General features: G+C 36.3%; 1 non-coding gene across 1 annotated transcript; it reads right to left on the reverse strand.

Moving 5' to 3' along the window:
- Positions 1 to 13,897: 13,897 nt before the first annotated feature.
- Positions 13,898 to 14,005, reverse strand: LOC112718466 (small nucleolar RNA R71). Its single transcript, XR_003160806.1, has one exon. It is a non-coding gene; the product is annotated as a small nucleolar RNA R71 (small nucleolar RNA).
- Between the last annotated feature and the right edge of the window lie 1,710 nt (positions 14,006 to 15,715).

The raw sequence follows: 15,715 nt of genomic DNA on the forward strand, positions 1-15,715 counted from the left end.
AAAAAAGAAAGGAATAAAAAGGGGACAAAATGCCCCAAAGTAAGGTCCAATAAAATCATTGCATAAATGTTGTGAAACGAAAAGAAGATACATGAGTATGTGAAAAAGTGAAAAATGGGTAGTTGGGTTAGAACTTAATTGTATAGGATGTCATAGGTTAGGTGGGAAGTCTAAGCTTATCAAAGATTCAGATCTCAAGCTCACTTAACCAAATATGCATCCTACCTTGACCCTAACCCCATTACAACTTAAGGAAAAGACCTTATGATAGATGTATGCATGCATGAAATATATGTTGATTGTTAGAAGAAGAAAAAATCTTGGAAAGCATGATTAGGGGAGAATTGAGAGAATCAACCCTAAACACTTGAGCGAATAGAGCGCAAACACATCCGGTGAGGGTTTGATGCTCAATTACATGTTTCCATCTATAAGTATCACTTTTCATGCAAGTTTGTAAAAATATTTAATAACTCAATTCAATTGTGGATTAGACTTGCTAGTCTTAGGCCTTATGCATATATGCTTCTTGAGAAATTGATTTATTTTGACCAAGCAATTGCATTCATTTAGATAGTTGCATATAGGTAGATCGCATTTAGTTAGTTCCCATTGAATAAATGCTATACCCTTACTTCATTCTTGGTTTTAGCATGAGGACATGCTTGGTTTAAGTGTGGGAAGGTTGATAAACCCCATTTGTAGGGTTTATCTTGTGCTTGATTTAAGGGATTTTATGACTTTTTACCCACATTTATTCAATGAAATAGCAGGGTTTTGTATATTCTCTTTTAATTGTGCTTAAGAGTGAAAACATGCTTTTTAGGTCTTAAAATAGCTAAATTTAATTTACCTTTGATTCCATTAGATGCCTTGACATGTTTGTTAAGTGATTTCAGATTTAGGAGGCAAAGATTGGGTCAAGAGAATGAAGAAAAAGCATGTAAAGTTGGAGAACTCATGAAGAAATGAAGAAACCGGAAAGCTGTCAAGCCCGACCTCTTCGCACTTAAACAACCATAACTTGAGCTACAGAGGTCCAAATGATGCGGTTTCAGTTGGGTTGGAAAGCTAACATCCGGGGCTTCGAAATGATATAAGATTTGCCATAGTTGCTATACGTATGGTGACACGCACTGTACGCGCACACGTCGTTGCTGCCATATGGTCCACTTAAAGCAATACGTGGTCAGCGATTTTAGAAGCCTTGTGGGCCCAATCCAACTCATTTCTGATGCTATTTAAGCCAAGGATTGAAGAGGGATGGAGAAGTTAGTTACCATTAGTTTAGTTTAGCTTAGTTTAGTAGTTTAGAAGTAGTTTCTAGAGAGAGAAGCTCTCTCTTCTCTCTAGGATTAAGATTAAGATTAGGTTTAGCTCTTAGATCTAGATTTTAATTCATCTTCTTCTACTTCTATCCTCTTAATTCCTTGTTGTTACATTCATCTTCTTCTATTCTTTTGTTGTAATTTCTTTTATGTTGTTCTTATGTTTTATTGTAGATCTACTATTGTTCCTTCCATTTTCTTTCAATTCAATAAGAAGTAATTCATGTAGATCTTGTTTCCTTTAATTGTTGTTGTTAATTCTTTGCAATAATTGTTGTTAGATCTTGTTCTTGTTGTTGATTTACTATGCTTTCCTTTTATGCCTTCCAAGTGTTTGATGAAATGCTTGGTTGGATTTTAGAGTAGAATTTTATACTCTTGGCTTGGAAAGGTAACTTAGGAACTCTTGAGTTACTAATGTCCAAGTAATTGATGATTGGGATCCATTGACTCTAGTTCTCACTAATTGAATTAGTGGAGAGTTAGGACTTATGGACTAGGATTGATATAGCTCATTTGACTTTCCTTTACTATTAGCTAGAGGATGATTTAATGAGATTAATCCTTGCCAATTCTCATATTGTGGTTAGTGATTAGGATAGAGATCTTTGACCACCAACCCTTGCCAAGACCTTTTTGCCATTAGTTTACGTTTTGCCATTTATTTTTCATGTTTCTTATTAAAACCCCAAAAATAACTCACAACCAATAACAAGACACTTTATTACAATTCCTAGGGAGAACGACCCGAGGTTTAAATACTTCGGTTTATAGATTTTAGGGGTTTGTACTTGTGACAAACAAATTTTTGTATGAGAGGATTAATGTTGGTTTAGAGACTATACTTCAACGAGATTTCATTTACTCACAGTCAGTCAGCCCATGGAAGTTCTACCTTTTATGCGTAGCTTGGTTCTTGATGCCATGTATGCATCGAAATTCTCTGAATATGTGAACATAGGTACGTGAGGAGTGAGTAATATATTTTTCATAATTTTTTTGGACAAATCGAAGAGCGACAATTTGTTTTTTCTATCTGTGATGTTGATCCTGAGGACGGAGAGTCCAGGACTGGAATGGAATACAGTTCTAGAAAACTGTTCATCACGACAATTTAGAGTTATACTATCTCCAGAGGAGTTGATTACGTTGTTTATGAGTCCGAGTCACAGACATTCTGTGCAAAATGCAAGAGGTGTGGCCGTAGGTGTGATTGGCTTATCCAAGCCATCTTGATACGGAATAAAGGTTGTTAGGAGATACAGAGATACAATGGGAGGCACACATTCTCTATGAAAACGATTTTATAAGATCACTCCAAGTTAGACTTGGACACGGTTACTGAGACTACGAGGTCATTGGTTGAATCCGACCCATCTATAAAGGTAAAATCTATAATTGTGGAAGTCTGGTCAAGGTTCAACTACACCATATTAGTTACCAAAAGGCTTGGTTGGCAAAGCAGAAGTAGATAGCCAAAACTTTCGGTAGATGAAAAGAATCTTACCAAACCTTACCATTGTGGTTCTCGGCAATAGTTCAGAAGATGTCTAGTTCACAAGTTCAAATTGAAACACAACCCTTGTATAACAGGAGTGAAGAGGTGGACGGTGTTAGGATACTTCACCAGCTAGTCTGAAGTTTCAATCCATGTGTTAGAGCTTTTCGGCATTGCAAGTCGCTGGTTCATGTTGACGGCATACACCTTTATGAAAAATATAAAGGTTGCCTTTTGGTTGCAATTGCATAAGATGGAAACCAAAATATTGTGCCGATTGCTTTTGTCACCATGGAGAGGGAGACTGCTGATGCGTGGTACTTTTTTCTCAGTTATTTACGAAGGCATATTGTTAGAAGAGACGGCATTGGTATAATCTCTTATCGTCATGAGTCAATCTGGACAACAATAAATCATAGCGGAGGTGATTGGCAACCTCCAAGAGCATGGTGATATTTTGTATTAGGCATATCGGACATCGGTAGTAACTTTTTAAGGGCATTCAAGATCCTGTACATGCGCAAAAGCTTGTTGTCAACATAGAGTATTCAAGAAAATTAGAGGAGTACAACATCAATTACAAGAGGTTGCAAGAGTGAGGTGAGGCATATGCTCGGTGTTGCGACAACATTAGATTTCCCCAGTGGGTATTGGCATTTGACGAGGGACATCGATGGGATCACGTGACGACAAATCTTGTCGAATGCATCAATTCAGTGATGAAGAGTGACCAAAATATTCCTTTGTTTGAACTCGTCCGAGTCACATATTATCGGTTGAACAAGCTATTTACACATAAGAGTATTGAGGCTCACCAGTGCAAGCGTACTGGATTTACTTACTCTGAATTTGCCACTTTGTGGATATAAACAAATATGCAGTGTGCAGAAAACATAGTTTTGCACCAGTTTGATAGAAGAAATGAGGCGTTTGAGGTGCGCAAAATGTCTAGTGGAAAAGTGTTAATAGTTGATCTTGCGCGGCGGATGTGCGATTGTGGGCATTTTTAAGTGGAACAACTACCATGTCGCCATGTTATTGCTTGCTATGCTAAACAGAGCCTCGATTGGCATGTGTATGTCAATGATGTATACAAGATGTAAGCGATTTGCAAGGTCTATAGAATGGAGTTTCTCCCGTTGGGAAATACAGAGACTTGGCCTGCTTACGGGGACCGATGATGGTCGCTAATCTTGCCTTGAGATGAATGTCAAAAGGTCATCCCAAATCGACCCGATATTTGAATAAAATGGACTCACGGAAAATGCGTGGTCCTTGGATATGGCGTTTTTGTGGGAGAAAGGGTCATAGTCAGAATAGATGTGCTCAGGATGCTAGATTGAGTGGGGTTGATGGCAGTGGTGGTTCGTTGGTCTTTTTTGGTCGTTGTATTTTTAAGTTAATGTTATGATTTAATGTATTTGAATTCCAAAGTTAATGTTATTCCTTCTAATGTAGTTGTATTTTTAAGTTAATATATTTGAATTTTGAATTTTAAAATTTTAAGTTGATGTTATGAATTATTTTATTTGAATTTATCGGATAAATTCATGAATTAATGTATCTAAAAGACTGTAGTTAAGATTACAACTAAATTCAACTCATTTTGACTAAACAGAAATTAGTAATGAAGGTACAACTAAGTTCTTCTAATATTAATACAATCGTATTGTATAATAAATTTATACAAAGATTAAAAAAAAAAAACAAAAAAAAACATCTGCCTACTTTTTTTTTGGTCATCCACTTGATCCCCGTGTTCGCTATCTTGTTAAGACCTGACGGAGTAAACATATTTTGTGCACGGACCTCTGTCTGTATGTTATACAGAAGAACCTAATTAGTTGCCTCTTTCTCGGGCCTATCTGACCCACCTACCTCTGTCGGATCAGACGAACCAGGAAAGTACTCGTCAACAACCTCCTGCATCAACAAGTTCAAGTCAAGACCGCTCAGAACATCTGCTGGTACACTGATACGAGCTCGATTAATATCAAGATGCGGACCGATTCTACCACTCCTTCGACTATCAGTTGACATGCGAGTTGACGTGTAGTCGGAAGCAACATGCCTTCAACGAGATGAAACATCGACTAATACCCGATGTGGTTGAGACGATTGCTATTGTAGCTGTAGCATCCTTACTACCAGAATGCCACGCTTCTGGTTGCACCACTGTGATAGCGTGGATATTACGATGACTTTCATATATATATATAATAAGATAGGAACATTTAAATTGAAACTGTATAAATTTTTTCTTTTGAAAAATCGGAAATAGTTTTTCTTGAAAACGCAAGTACACACATACAAAACCATTCACAATATATATATATATATATATATATATATATATATATATATATATATATATATATATATATATATATATATATATATATATATATATATAATATATATATATATATATATATATATATATATATATATATATATAGGAACCAGAGTTCTTGATACAACAACTTATAAACATTACAATTCACAACTTCTATCCCTCTTATAAAGATATAATAATAATGGCAAGAGAAAATAATCACTAAGCTAATATAATGATATCGCATAACCAAAAGCACAAGAATCCCTTTACGAACTTCTTCGTCTATATCCTGAAAAGAGAAGTCTGTAGGGGGTGAGAACCTAACCACACGGTCTCACCAGAGGAGTTTTAGAACTATCATAAAAAGATATATAAAAGAAAGTTATTTTCAATCGAAGTGATTATCACTCGTCTTATGAATTCTTTTTGAAAACTAACGGTTAATCATCCAAAATCCGAAACTCATATTTTTCTTCTAAAAAATTTAAAAGTTACCTAGACTGTATGAATGACGAACCTGTTCCAAGCATACGTTCATTAAGTCTATACTCAACCAGCTTGAATTTTCATACTTTGTTAAACCTCAAACATAAAATAATCACGACCTTCAGTCCATCACATAATCAATCACGGCCTCCAGCCCAAGCAACTTAATTAACACCCAATTTACCACAACCTAACTAATCAGTCACAAACACAAGTAATAAAGTTAATACACAATCAAAAACAATTACATCAAGTATAGCAATTAGAAATTAAATAGAATTATTCACATAGGCAAATCAAGTACAATATACATACCCAAACAATGTCATATAGATGCACATAATACATGTCTATCCTAATGACCATGAACTCACATGTCAGTTACACTAGCAAAATCCGACACATCTGGTAGCTAAACTGGACATTGTTTCTCTGATTGCACATCTTCAGGAGGCATATAATCTAGGGTTTAGTGCCATATCACCTTCTCCTGGAAGCAAATATAAGGGACATAAATCTAGGGAGAGTACCCTATCACCTTTCCTTGTGAGGTCGTGCCATACGGATTTAGGGATTAGTGCCCTACCACCTTGCAAAACAGTGAAAATTATGAACAAGCAGGATTAACCAAATAGCCCTTATTCGAGTTGTCATACATATCTAGGAAAAATAAAAAAGGGGATCCTAACCTTCCACCGTCTTTCTAAAGGTGATCTTACATTCCCAAGAGGAATAAATAAGGGGATCATCTCCTTCCACCATCTCACTGGAGTCGCACTTTTGACATATACAGCTGGGATATAGTGCCCATGTACACTCTTGGGATATAGTGCCCGACACACTTTTCAATCTCAATCAAACTCAAATTCATACTCAACTCAATATAAGTCTTTATACTCATCTTTATCCCAATTCAAAATTATTCTTGACCTATTCACTTTCAATAACAAAATACAATTATTTCACATCACGTTAAGAATCCCCCTTTTCTCCAATCATTTTTCTTTAAAACCAATACCACTTTTGTAACATTTTCCAAAACATCCATAGTAACTTCACTTAAAACTAATTCTTCTTTCAAAAACTCAATAATCACTTAACCAAAATTTCCCAAACTACTTCAAAACTATTTCAAGTTTAAACTTCTTTCAAAAACCTCAAAAGTTATTTATTAATTAAACTCCACGACAAAAATCTCTAGACTTCAATGGGGGCGACAATCAATCTCGTTACTTTAAATTCATTAAAATCCTTAAATCATAGCTTCTTCAATCAAAATTAACCAAATAAGGTTTTCAAAACAAAGCCTCTAACTTTATGAAATTTTCACGAAAATTTAACACTTTAAAAAATAACTTTCCTTTTAAATTCATTCTTTTGAAATAGTTAAAACTTTATTTCACCCTTTTCCAAATTCCAACTTAATATAACCATAAAAATCACCTTTATTTAAAACAAGTTTCGAGAACCGATCTCAATTTTATTTCTAACTTTAAAACATTCTCAAGAGACTCAAAAATTATTTCGTTGCACCAAATCAAAACTAAATATTTTAAATTCACTAAATACTTTTCAAAACATAACCCTTTAATTAAAAGTAATCAAATGAAACTCATTTTGTTTAACCAATTTTTCCAAAACTAACTTTAACTTCACTTCAAGTTTAAAAACTTCTTTCCAAAAAGATTCAAAACCATTCTTACTTCCCAATCGAAATTTCAATTGAAACATAATCACTTATTTTGGAACACTTACTTTAAAATTCATTAAAAATACCCCAAAAATACAATAATTTCCATGGTTAATCAAAATCAAATAAAATAATTCTTCAACCCAAGTTTTTCAAAGAACACTTCCAACACTGTCTCTAATTTTTATGAAAATTTCGGCAGCACCTCCCCTAAAATTTGGACTTTACCACCCTTCAAGGGTTCATCCAAACCACATTTCTCAAACTCTTTCCAACAATTTGAAAACCAAATCATTACTCAATATAAATATATAAGTCGGATTTCCAACAAAAATCCCTTTCTCAATATAAATATATATAAATTTGATTTTCAATATAAAATCACTTTTTAGTATAAGCAATTAAATCAACTTTCCAAATCAATTTTCATCAACAACTGCACGCCAACCCAAGCAATCAATAATTCAATCAAGTAAACAATCACATTCATAAGACTACATAATCACAAAAGTATATTTTTTACATCAATATCTATTATAACAATTCTATGATATAAAATAATTTTAAAGAAAAATCCCTACCTTGAATAGTCAAAACTCACAAAACCAAACGCATCTAAAACCTTATTTCTCTTGGCCAGCAACAGCAGCAGCCGCCGCAACTATAGCTCCACTATATTGTAGTCACAATAGTAACTTTAATGCAGTAACATTCAATAACCAGAATGCGATTCGAAGGCATTAACGTCTCAAAAACCTCAACAACATATAATAGAACACTGACTAAAAGAGTTCGAAATAAGGAACAACTTACCGTACTTACGAATAAGCGAGAAAATGGAGCAATGCAACAGCTTGATGTCGCATGCAACAACCATTGAACTCAGCATGCCAAAACCAAAACTCAATCCTCCATTACCAAAAACTTAGAACCTTTAACAACTTAAAATAGAATACTGATTTCAACTGTTTTGAAAAAGAAAATGCTTACCAAGAAGACATGGGCTCTAATAGCGGTTTCTGGCGGCAACGGTGGTGGACATGAACGGTGGCGCTAGTGGGACATGACAACAATGAGCACGGTGATAGAGTAGGCAGCGCGAGCTCCCTCTCTTTCCTCGCAAATTCTCTCTCTCTCTCTCTCTCTCTCTCTCTCTCTCTCTCTTACGGACTCTCTCTCTTCCTCGGGTTGACAGTGATGGCGATGGTGCTCCATGGACGGTGGCAACGAGCACGATAGCAGCAACGGGACGCAGCTCCTCTCTTCCTCTCCTCGGAAACGGCGGCGTGGGCTCTATGATAGAACGGTGAGCTCCCAGCAGCAGCTCCCTCTTCTTTGCGCTTTCTATCTCTCTCTCTCCTCGACGGCCATGCGTGTGACAGTGGTAGGCCTTTGGCGGTGGCAAAACAGGCTGGACAGCGGTTGGGCAACGGTGGTGTGACGGCTCCCTTTCTCCCTTTCTTTTTTTTCCTAATCTCTATCTTGCCTTCCTCGGCGTGGGTGTGTTGTGTTTGTGTGTGAGTGTGTCACGGGTGAGGGGGCGAGGGTGGCAGCTGTGAATGAAGAAGTTAAGGTTAGTATGCGTAATGAAGTTAGGATTAGGGTTTGTGTATGAAATTGGAGATTTTGGGATTAAGGTAGTGTAGTAATTTTAATAAAAATAAAATGATAGAGTAATAATTTAAAACCAAATTAAATATAAAATAATTATCTTTGAAATACCATTTAATTACCAACTAGTAATTTATTTCAAGTAAATACTAATTCAATGAAAATTGAAGATAATTAAATTAATTCTCCTGTATTTATAAAATAAGGTTCAAAGTCAATATATTCAAATTAAAATATATAAAATTTTAATTATTTTTCTATTACTAAAACTTTTAAATTTTGAATACAAAAATTGCCCAATTAATATAAAAAAATCTTTGAAAATATAATCTTTTTTAAATATTATAAATAACTTATTATTTAATTTCCAAAAATTTAGGATCTTACATCTTATCCCACTTATAAAAATGTTCGTTCTCAACAATTAATATAATATATAAAAGATGGCATGGTTTTAACACTTTACTTGTGAATATTTAGGAAAAAGCAAAAAGTTTTGGCATATATATATTTTTTTCAAATACCGGATAAGTCATATGACATAAATATAAGGAAAAAGATGTGGTGCGAAGCAGAGCTACAAGGTAGGTTCGATGCAAAAAGGTTACATGGTTTAGACATGCAATGGTAGTATAATGTGGTGAAAGGTTACAAAATAGGTTGTTATTAAAATGACGGGTATAACGTTCATATTGATCTAGTACCAACTTCAGAGCTTCAACCTGACGTACTTTCACCATTCCTAATCATACTTTATCGAACAACTCATCCGAGAATCCTCAACCTCATCAATTACCTTGCAAACCCACAACCGGTCACAAGCTTAACTTCAACAAAACTCTTTTGCGTGAATTAAAGCTCCATAACTTTTTGTGACCTTGCGCACTTACTAGCTTCACCTTCTATGTTCACGAACCATATCCTAAAGAACTAGCGTATCGGTTGCTATGTCTAAAGGTCTCACGTGACACCAGACAAATCTCGAGTTTACTCAGAATGATACAAGACCATAGAAAAGAAGGACAAACAACAAGGATAGTATCCACAAGAATTGGAAGGAATTGTCAAAATCACAAGTAAACAAGGATGTACAAGCAGTGAAAAATTTCAGGAAGAAAATAAATTGGCAATCTTAAGAATAACTCTTGCATCAAAGAAATTCGATTGGAACAGTAAGATGAAAAATAATGTAATAGTTTGAAACGAATTCAAGTTGAGTTAGAGAAGTATGAGACATTGAGACTTATAGAAGAAGAATAACTGAAGTCAATGGTGACATGATGAGCGGATAATTTATACGCTTTTTGGCATTATTTTTAGTATGTTTTTAGTATGTTCTACTTAGTTTTTATTATATTTTTATTAGTTTTTAGTTAAAATTCACTTTTCTGGATTTTACTATGAGTTTGTGTGTTTTTCTGTGATTTCAGGTATTTTTTGGCTGAAATTGAGGGACCTGAGCAAAAATCTGATTCAGAGGCTGAAAAGGACTGCAGATGCTGTTGGATTCTGACCTCCCTGAACTCGAAGTAGATTTTCTGGAGCTACAGAAGCCCAATTGGCGCTCTCTCAATTGCGTTGGAAAGTAGACATCCTGGCTTTCCAGCAATGTATAATAGTTCATACTTTTTCCGAGATTTGACGGCCCAAACAAGCGTTCTAAGTCAGCTCAAGAATTCTGGCGTTTAAACGCCGGAACTGGCACAAGAATGGGAGTTAAACACCCAAACTGGCACAAAAGCTGGCGTTTAACTCCAAGAAAAGTCTCTACACATGAAAGCTTTAATGCTCAGCTCAAGCACACACCAAGTGGGCTCGAAAGTGGATTTTTATGTCATTTACTCATTTCTGTAAACCCTAAGCTACTAGTTTTCCATAAATAAGACCTTTTGCTATTGTATTTTCATCTTGGTTCTTCTGGTTCCCTCTCTGGGGCTGAAGCCAATGATCACCATTATCACTTATGTATTTTCAACGGTGGAGTTTCTACACACCATAGATTAAGGTGTGGAGCTCTGCTGTACCTCGAGTATCAATGCAATTACTATTGTTCTTCTATTCAATTCGGCTTATTCTTGTTCTAAGATATCACTTGTTCTTTAACTTGATGAATGTGATGATCCGTGACACTCATCATCATTCTCACCTATGAACGTGTGCCTGACAACCACCTCCGTTCTACCTTAGATTGAGTGGATATCTCTTGGATCCCTTAATCGGAATCTTCGTGGTATAATCTAGAATTGATGGCGGCATTCAAGAGAATCCGGAAGGTCTAAACCTTGTCTGTGGTATTCTGAGTAGGATTCAAGGATTGAATGACTGTGACGAGCTTCAAACTCGCGATTGTGGGGCATTAGTGACAGACGCAAAAGAATCACTGGATTCTATTCCGACATGATCGAGAACCAACAGCTGAATAGCCGTGCTGTGACAGAGCCCGTTGAACATTTTCACTGAGAGGACGGGACTGTAGCCACTGACAACGGTGATGCCCAACATACAGCTTGCCATGGAAAGGAGTAAGAAGGATTGGATGAAGACAGTAGGAAAGCAGAGAGACGGAAGGGACAGAGCATCTCCATACGCTTATCTGAAATTCTCACCAATGAATTACATAAGTATCTCTATCTTTATTTTATGTTTTATTTATCTTTTAATCATTAATCCTCCATAACCATTTGAATCCGCCTGACTGAGATTTACAAGATGACCATAGCTTGCTTCATACCAACGATCTCCGTGGAATCGACCCTTACTCGCGTAAGGTTTATTACTTGGACGACCCAGTGCACTTGCTGGTTAGTTGTGCGAAGTTGTGATAAAGAGTTGAGATTGCAATTGAACATACCATGTTGATGGCGCCATTGATCATCACAATTTCTCCCACCAAGTTTTTGGCGCCATTGCCGGGGATTGTTTGTGTTTGGACAACTGACGATTCATCTTGTTGCTTAGATTAGGTATTTTTCTTCAGAATTTTTAAGAATGAATTCTAGAGTTTCAAGGTGATGTTTTCATCATCACCAAAGCTGATTGATTCTCATCAATTTAGCTCTTGAATGTAATGTCCTGCTGAAGCTTGGCTAGCCATGTCTAATTTCTTTAGACTAAAGCTTTAGACTAACAATGCATGATTCCTAGAATTCTTATTAAAAGTTTTAATCCTCTTTATTTTCTTTTTCCACATAATTTTCGAAAAAATCCAAAAAAATTACAAAATCATAGAAACCAAAAATATTTCTTGTTTGAGTCTAGTGTCTCATTTTAAGTTTGGTGTCAATTGCATGTTTCTATTCTTCTTGTATTTTTCGAATTCAGTCATGTGTCTTCATTGAGTGTTTTGTTGTTTCTCATATGCATTCTCAATTTGTTAGTGTCAATAGTATACAAACTTCTAAGTTTGGTGTCTTGCATGCATTGTTTATTTGATCTTAGTTGCATTTTGATTATTCCTCATTATTAAAAATTCAAAAAAATTTTTTATTTGTGTATTTTCAAGTCAATAATAAAGAGAATTGAAGATTCAGAACATTCAGCAGAGGAATTACACAGAAAAAGCTGGGCGTTCAAAACGCCCAGTGAAGAAGGAAAACTGGCATTTAAACGCCAGCCAGGGTACCTGGCTGGGCGTTTAAGGCCCAAAAGGGTAGTGTTTTGGGTGTTAAATGCCAGAATAGATACCATTCTGTGTGTTTAACGCCAGGATGGCACAAGAGGGAAGATTTTGTTTTTAATGCAAATTTTTTTCAAGTTTCCAAAATTTTTCAAAATCAAATCTTTTTCAAATCATATCTTTTCAATCATATATTTTCAAAATCAATTTCTTTCCATTTTCAAAAATACTTGCTAGCAATTAATGATTTGATTCATCATTTCAAGTATGTTGTCTTTTCTGTTGAGAAAGGTTTAATGTCTGAATCATATCTTTTAAATTTCTTGTTAGCCAAGTCATTAATTTTAAAAATCAAATCTTTTTAAATTTTTTTTCAATCATATCTTTTCAATCAAATCTTTTTAAAACCATAACTTTTCAATCATATCTTCTTAATCACATCTTTTTCAAAATAGTTTTCAATCAAATCTTTTTGATTTCTAATTTCAAAATCTTTTTCAAAAATCACTTTATTTCTTTCCCTATCTTAGTTTTCGAAAATCAATTACTATTTTTTTTCAAAATTTCTTTTAATTCACTTTAATTTTCGAAAATTTCTTCCCCTCTTCTCACATCCTTCTATTTATGGACTAACACTCCTCCTCAATGCACAATTCGAACTCTATCCCTCTTGATAAGTTCGAATTCTTCTACCTTTTCTTTCTATTCTTCTTTTCCTCTAACACCTCAAGGAATCTCTATACTGTGACATAGAGGATTCCATATTTTCTTGTTCTCTTCTCTTTCATATGAGCAGGAGCAAAGACAAAAGCATTCTTGTTGAGGCTGACCCTGAACCTGAAAGGACCTTGAAGCGAAAGCTAAGAGAAGCTAAAGCACAACTCTCTGTAGAGGACCTAACAGAAATCTTCAAACAAGAAGAAGACATGGCATCCGAACACAACAATAATGCCAACAATGCAAGGAAGGTGCTTGGTGACTTTACTGCACCTACTCCCGACTTCTATGGGAGAAGCATCTCTATCCCTGCCATTGGAGCAAACAACTTTGAGCTTAAGCCTCAATTAGTTTCTCTAATGCAACATAATTGCAAGTTCCATGGACTTCCATTGGAAGATCCTCATCAGTTTTTGCTGAATTCTTGCAAATCTGTGACATTGTCAAGACCAATGGGGTTGACCCTGAGGTCTACAGACTTATGCTATTCCCTTTTGCTGTAAGAGACAGAGCTAGGATATGGTTGGATTCACAACCTAAAGAAAGCCTGAACTCTTGGGAAAAGCTAGTCAATGCCTTCTTGGCAAAGTTCTTTCCACCTCAAAAATTGAGTAAGCTTAGAGTGGAAGTCCAAACCTTCAGACAGAAGGAAGGTGAATCCCTCTATGAAGCTTGGGAAAGATACAAACAATTGATCAGAAAGTGTCCTTCTGACATGCTTTCTGAATGGAGCATCATAGGTATCTTCTATGATGGTCTGTCTGAACTGTCCAAGATGTCATTGGACAGCTCTGCTGGAGGATCTCTTCATCTGAAGAAGACGCCTGTAGAAGCTCAAGAACTCATTGAAATGGTTGCAAATAACCAATTCATGTACACTTCTGAAAGGAATCTTGTGAATAACGGGACGAATCAGAAGAAAGGAGTTCTTGAGATAGATACTCTGAATGCCATATTGGCTCATAACAAAATATTGACTCAGCAAGTCAATATGATTTCTCAAAGTCTGTCTGGAATGCAAGCTGCACCATGCAGTACTAAGGACGCTTCATCTGAAGAAGAAGCTTATGATCCTGAGAACCCTTCAATGGAAGAGGTGAATTACATGGGAGAACCCTATGGAAACACCTATAATCCTTCATGGAGAAATCATCCAAATCTCTCATGGAAGGATCAACAGAGACCTCAACAAGGTTTCAACAACAATAATGGTGGAAGAAACAGGTTTAGCAATGGCAAGCCTTTTCCATCATCTTCTCAGCAACAGACAGAGAATTCTAAGCAGAGCCACCCTGACTTAGCAACCATGGTCTCTGATCTAAGCAAAACCACTCAAAGTTTCATGACTGAAACAAGGTCCTCCATTAGAAACTTGGAGGCACAAGTGGGACAGCTGAGTAAGAAAATTACTGAACTCCCTCCTAGTACTCTTCCAAGCAATACAGAAGAGAATCCAAAAGGAGAGTCCAAGGCCATCAACATGGCCGAATTTGGAGAGGAGGAAGAGGCAGTGATCGCCAATGAGAAAGACCTCAATGGACGTCCACTGGCCTTCAATGAGTTCCCTAATGAGGAACCATGGGAATCTGAGGCTCACACTGAGACCAGAGAGATTCCATTGGATTTACTTCTGCCATTCATGAGCTCTGATGAGTATTCTTTCTCTGAAGAGGACGAAGATGTCACTGAAGAGCAAGTTGCTAAGTACCTTGGAGCAATCATGAAGCTAAATGACAAGTTATTTGGTAATGAGACTTGGGAGGATGAACCCCCTTTGCTCACCAAAGAACTGGATGACTTGACTAGGCAGAGATTACCTCAAAAGAGACAGGACCCTGGGAAGTTCTCAATACCTTGTACCATAGGCACCATGACCTTTGAGAAGGCTCTGTGTGACCTAGGGTCAAGCATAAACCTCATGCCTCTCTTTGTAATGGAAAAGCTAGGGATCTTTGAGGTGCAAGCTGCAAGAATCTCACTAGAGATGGCAGACAATTCAAGAAAACAAGCTTATGGACTTGTAGAGGATGTTTTGATAATGGTTGAAGACCATTACATCCCTGCTGATTTCATAGTCCTAGAGACTGGGAAGTGCATGGATGAATCCATCATCCTTGGCAGACCCTTCCTAGCCACAACAAAGGCTGTGATTGATGTTGACAGAGGAGAATTGATCATTCAAGTGAATGAAGAATCCTTTGTGTTTAAGGCTCAAGGATATCCCTCTGTAACATTAGAGAGGAAGCATGAAGAGCTTCTCTCAAAACAGAGTCAAACAGAGCCCCCACAGTCAAACTCTAAGTTTGGTGTTGGGAGGCCACAACCAACTTATAAGTTTGGTGTTGAATCCCTACATTCAAACTCTATGTTTGGTGTTGGGAGGTTCCAACATTGCTCTGAACATCTGTGAGGCTCCATGAGAGCCCACTGT

Source organism: Arachis hypogaea, chromosome 10 (genome assembly GCF_003086295.3).
Source record: "Arachis hypogaea cultivar Tifrunner chromosome 10, arahy.Tifrunner.gnm2.J5K5, whole genome shotgun sequence".
Taxonomy (NCBI): Eukaryota; Viridiplantae; Streptophyta; class Magnoliopsida; order Fabales; family Fabaceae; genus Arachis; species Arachis hypogaea.